Source organism: Carlito syrichta, unplaced genomic scaffold, assembly GCF_000164805.1.
Source record: "Carlito syrichta isolate Samal-C Ts95f unplaced genomic scaffold, Tarsius_syrichta-2.0.1 Scaffold121576, whole genome shotgun sequence".
In the NCBI taxonomy this organism is placed as follows: Eukaryota; Metazoa; Chordata; class Mammalia; order Primates; family Tarsiidae; genus Carlito; species Carlito syrichta.
In genome coordinates, this window is record NW_007065672.1 from 21235 (window position 1) to 27325 (window position 6091).

The 6091-nt window shown below is 42.5% G+C and overlaps 1 pseudogene; it reads left to right on the forward strand.

Moving 5' to 3' along the window:
- Positions 1-650: 650 nt before the first annotated feature.
- Positions 651-1560, forward strand: LOC103249595 (annotated as a pseudogene).
- Positions 1561-6091: the final 4531 nt, after the last annotated feature.

The following is a 6091-nucleotide window of genomic DNA, read 5'->3' on the forward strand; positions in this document are numbered from 1 at the left end:
TCAATGCCAGCTGAAATTCATATAGTTGAAGATATCAAAAAATATATGACTGTGTGATCAAAGGTTAGTTAAGATATATGTTGCCTCTTGACAACAACAACAAATAGATGTGTGCAATCAGCTAACTAAAACCCATTGCAGTACCCAAATAATGTGTCTGGAAATCTTTCTTTGTTATAAAGAAACGACTTCCAGACAAATTCCATATATTGGTGAACCTGACCAATGTCTACTGAAATTTTGAAACCATGGAGTTTCCCCTAGCAGCACGTTTCCCATTTCCATCCAAGTCCTTCTTCCTCTGTTTTATATATATATATTTGAGTTGGAGTCTTACTCTGTCGCCCAGACTGGAGTGCAGTGGCCGCTCCCGGCCACCGCAGCCTCGACCAGCTGGGCTCCGGCAATCCTTCCGCCTCAGCCTTCCGAGTAGCCGGAATTATAGGCATGTGTAACCACGCCCGGCTGATTTTTTGATTTATTGAAGAGATGAGGTCTCACTGCCCAGGCGGGTCTCGAACCGACGGGCTCAGGCAATCCACTCACCTCAGCCTCCCAAGGCGCAGGCTTACAGGCTGAGCCACGGAGCCCGGCTCTGTTACAGTTCACACTGAAAAAACAAAGCGATTTTTTCTCCAAGAAAACACCAAATGGCGGATGACGCAGGTGCAGCAGGAAGGCCCAGAGGCGCTGGAGGACCCGTAATGGGAAGCCGCTTCCGCGGAGGTTTCGGGCGACCTCAAGCGCTGAGATCTTAGGCGTGGTGGGGATGGAGGCGGGGGCGAGTCCGCAGAGCTTGCGGAAGCACGACTGAGGACAAAAAGTGGATGCCCGTCTCCAAGCTGGGTCACCCAATCAAGGTCATGAAGATCAAGTCCCTGGAGATCTACCTTTTCTCCCTGCGCATCAAGGAGTCTGAGATCATCGACTTTTTCCCTGGCGAGGCTCTGAAGGTCAATGCCAGGGTGAGGTTTTGAAGATCATGCCCGTGCAAAAGCAGACCCGTGCTGGCCAGTGGACCAGGTTCAAGGCGTTTGTTGCCATCGGGAACTGCAATGGCCACGTCGGTCTAGCTGTTAAGTGCGACAAGGAAGTAGCCACTGCCATCCGAGGGACCATCACCCTGGCCAAGCTCTCCATCCTCCCGGTGTAAAGAGGCTATTGGGGGAACAAGATCGGCAAGCCCCACACCGTCCCTTGCAAGGAGACGGGCCGCTGTGGCTCTGTGCTGGTGGGCCTTATCTCTGCCCTCAGGGGCACTGGCATTGTCTCCGCCCATGCCCAAGCAACTGCTGATGATGGCTGGCATCGATGACTGCTATACCTTGGCCAGGGGTTGCACTGCTACCCTGAGCAACTTCACCAAGGCCACCTTTGATACCATTTCTAAGACCTATAGCTACTTGACCCCTGACCTCTGGAAAGAGACTATATTCACCAAGTCTCCCAATCAAAAATTCACTGACCATCTTGTTAATACCCACACCAGTCTCCCTTCAGAGGACCCAGGCTTCAGCGGTGGCAACAATACAGGGTTTCTACACACACAAAATAAAGTGAATCAAGTTCATCAAAATAATAATAATAATAATAACAAAACAGAAGACAGCCTGTTTTATAACATAGCCAGTTAATCAACACAGGAACGGTGTTAGCTCAATAGCAACTCTTCTGGGCAGAGAATAAATGACTGCAAAATGCCTTATAGCAAGACAAACTGGGACACAAAAAGACTGATGTGTATGGTAATTATGATCTATAGGTGAGTGAATTTCAAAAGTTTATTTTCGGGAAATTGCAAATACTGTAGAATAGTTTCCAGAGAGAGCCCTTACTTATCATATATTCTTCCTGACCTGAGATTACAGACATTTGTGGCATTACCTTCAGGACATGGAGGTAAAGTGTTGCTTATAAATCTAGTTTTAACTACATTGTAATGTAATGACCACTGCTGCTCTGTTTTGAATGATATAACTATGGTATTTTAAAGGAGGCTTCAGGGAACCAACATTATTAGCTAACTGTGTAGAATAAAGGCTATAAAATTCCAACTGCATTTAACTTAATAACAATGTTACCTAAACCTTTAAGGCATCTTGATAATCTCTAGGTTAGTTAAAACAAGCAGCGCAGTCAAAGACATTCTAGAGTTTCATTTCTCTCATTCATGGACTTTTGCTCCTGTTGTTTGTCCCAAGCACAATTCCACATAAATTTATTTGCCCAATCACAAGCTGAACTTTTTTTTTTCTGTCAGAGTCTCACTCTGTCACCCAGACTAGAGTGCAATGGTGGCACAATCACAGCTCACAGCAGCCTTGACCTCCTGAACCACGTAGCTGGAACCACAAGCATGCCCCACCATGCCTAGCTAATTTTTTGTTTTGTTTTGTAGAAATAAGTTCTCACTATTTTGCCCAGGCTGGTCTTGAGCTCCTGGCCTGAAGTGACCCTCCTGACTCAGTGTCCCAAAGTACTGGGATTACAGGCATGAGCCACTGTACCCAGCCACAAGCAGAATATTTTTTTCTTTTCTTTTTTTATTTTAAAGATGTGAGATACACTTTAGGGTTAGGTATACAAATATTGATTATGCAGGTACCCTTGTTGATGAGGTGTGTCCCTCCCTCCCCTAGCAGTTTCCCTCCCAATCCCACCCCTCCCCCTGCCCCTGGCAGTTTCCCACTACTGCCAATCCCCTTTTCATAGTGTTATAATTGTTCAAGGTCCACTGATGAGCATATGGTACTCTGGTCTTATTTCTGTGATAGATCACTGAGTATGATCAACTCTAAATCCATCCAAGTTGCTGCGAAGTCCACATGTTTGTCCTACTTTATGGCTGTATAATATTCCGCTGTATATAGGTACCACTTTTTTTTTTATCCAGTCCAGCTTCAGTGGGCAGCATGGTTGGTTCCACGTTTTTGCCGTTGTGAATAGAGCTGCAACAAACATGTGTGCAGGTATTTTTTTTTTAGAATGATTTGAGTTCATATATACCTCTAGGTATATTCCCAATAGGGGAATTGCTAGGTCATATGGGAGGTCAATTTCTAGTTCTTTCAGAAACCACCACACTGTCTTCCAAAGAGATTTCACTAGTTTGCATTCCCACCAGCAGTGTAGAAGTGTTCCTTTTTCTCTGCATCCTCACCAGCATCTGTTGTTGTTTGTTTTATTAATGATGACCATTCTTACTGGGGTTAGGTGGTATCTCAATGTAGTTTTGATTTGCATTTCTCTGATAATTAGTGAGGCTAAGCACTTTTTCATGTGTCTGTTGGCTACTGGTGTATCTTCTTTTGAGAAGTATTTATTCATGTCTTGTGTCCACTTTTTAATGGGGCTGTTTGTTTTTTTCCTTTTGGCATGTTTGGGTTCCTTGTAGATCCTAGATGTTAGGCCTTTGTCAGATATACAATTGGCAAATATTTTTTTACCATTCTGTGGGTTGTCTCCCTACTCTCTTGACAGTTTCTTTCTCAAGCAGAATATTTTAAGGGCAGCTCAAACTCAGAAGAGGTGGAGATGTGTGTGTGTGTGTGTGTGTGTGTGTGTGTGTGTGTGTACACAGACACACATAGTGTTCTAGTCAGAGCTCAAAAACAAAGATACCCAACCTACATAGCCCCAGTGAAGACAGTTATGAGAAGTACATAAACAATCTCATGAAATATGAAAATAGAAATAGCAAGCCCTGTGCAAAACTGGTACTGAAGAATAGAAAGCACCTGAAACCAAGGCCATAGTCTCTACTTCTCAGGAGTCACATGACCTTGTTCTTGCTCCTCACCTTCTTGACTGGATTATGCCACTTATAAGAACATGCTCATCAGCTATGACTTCATTGCTTGGCTTTCCAACTCTAGTAAACACCACCAGCTAAAAATGTACCTTTGTATTTCCTAGTTCAGGTTTCTGAGGGAGAGATTGTGATTGGGTTAGCAATATGACCTGTCATGAGCCCTCTGTGGGTCTTCTGGAATAATCAATTAGATCAGAGAAGACATCACACATAGCCATGTAGGCCTCACAGGCAGGACAGGTAAGGATAGACATGTATGAGCTCAGTATGCAGTTATTACTTATAGGGCGCATTTTAGCTTTACAATATTACATTTTAAAATAGACTCTTTGTCTTAGTAAAATTCAACCAGAAAATAGAAAACATATTTATAGCCAGGTGCGGTGGCTCAAGCCTGTAATCCCAGCACTTTGGGAGGTGGAGGCAAGAGGATTGCCTGAGCCCAGAGATTCGAGATCAGCCTGGGCAACATGGCGAGATCTCATCTCATCAATAAGTAAAAAATTAGCAGGGTGTGGTAGCACATGCCTGTAGTTCCAGCTAATTGGAAGACTGAGGTGGGCTCCAACCCAGGCAACAGAGTGAGACTATGACTCCAAAAAAGAAAAGAAAAGAAAAGCATACTTACTTGTTTACAATAGAAGGAATTGAAAACTGGGAATTGGTAACATTGGTAACGCTGGAGATAGAGGAACTGAAAGCCAAACGGGAGATAACCTAGGAATTGGTAATAGCAGAACACTGCTGGCTCCCCTAAGTTTGAAGGGTTGAAAGAGAAGGTGACTAGAACTCAGGGCCACACTTACCCAGCAGAAATTAGAACCACAGCCCACCTGCAGAGAGGGAACTGAGGTCATAACATAGGCATGCTGGCTACTGGAGATGCTGCAGAAGCCCAGAGAAGGATAGAGTCTCTGACTTTTCCTTTCTTCCCACTTTCTAATCTCCCCTGTACCTGCCATTGGCCTGACACGGAAAATTTTAGTGCATGCTCTATAACAAAATATCACAGACTAAGAGGCTTAAGCAACAGGCGCTTATTTGTTTCTGGGAAGTCCAAGATAAAGGTATCAGCATGGCAGAATTTTGGTGAAATCTTTCCTCCTGGCTGGCAGATGGCTACCTTCTGGCTATGTCCTCACATGTTGGAGAGAGAGACACGTAGATGGCAGCACCATGTTCTATTCCAAGTCTTCTAATTCCAAATCCCACTGACAATGACTTCCACTGAGTCTTGACCACACATTTTAGCTCTCCTGGACTCACTTTTCTCTGAATTTCTATATCACTTTTATTCTTTACCTTGCAATTCATCAATAGTTTTATCTCCATAATTCTTGTGAGGAATATTCCATCATTCCATACTTCTTCAAATGAAGCAAAGTACCTTAAGATCTGGTATCATGTATCCTCAAATAGTATCTATCGCATTATCTAGGTATACAGTAGGAGACAAACGATTACTCTGCAATCAGATTAATTGATTAATTCCTCCCACAACATTTGCTAATGTAATTGAGAATGGTCCTATTAATTTCTTGATAATAAAACCCTTTATCTATCTACAAAAATGCCATAGTTGTCTAATCAGCAAGAACATTTTTCTGTGGCTCAAGGAAATCATCTATATAAATATTGCTTATTATTTTAGATGTAATCCCATAGAATGGTCTATTGATATGAATCAGGCTCTTTAAATACTTTCCAATTTCCCTCTTAACTGAGTTATCTGTCAAGGTTATCTTTTATTTTCTCCATTATTCATCTTTATTGTGAAACCGCCATCCTCTTTTGTCACAGCTGTCTTGCAAATATCCGGCTAGGTCACTATTGATTGGCAATATGTTAGAGCATCCTTTAGCAGATGAAATGTATAGAAAATTTTGAAATTCCTTTGCAAACCTCCTAGAGGTAAAATGATAAAGATTTCTTGCATCATCACCATCTATATTATGAACTATGACGTGTATATTACAATCATTCAAAATATTATTAGCCCAGTGAGATATAAAGCAAAACAAAATTTTATAGCACTTGTATTAAAATATCAGAATCAAACTATCTTTTACCTTACCCTAACTCAGCTGCCAGTTTCTGAACCCTGTCATAACTAGTTATTATTTTCTGCAAGTATCCCACTCCCTGGTGACCAGCAATTATTCAGATTATCCAGATTACTTCCTCTGGCACGACTGTAAAAACCACTCCTTTGAGACCTCCAGTGTAATGAGCCCATCACTTTCTCTCCATTCACTATCACACACCCCACCCCACCTTCTA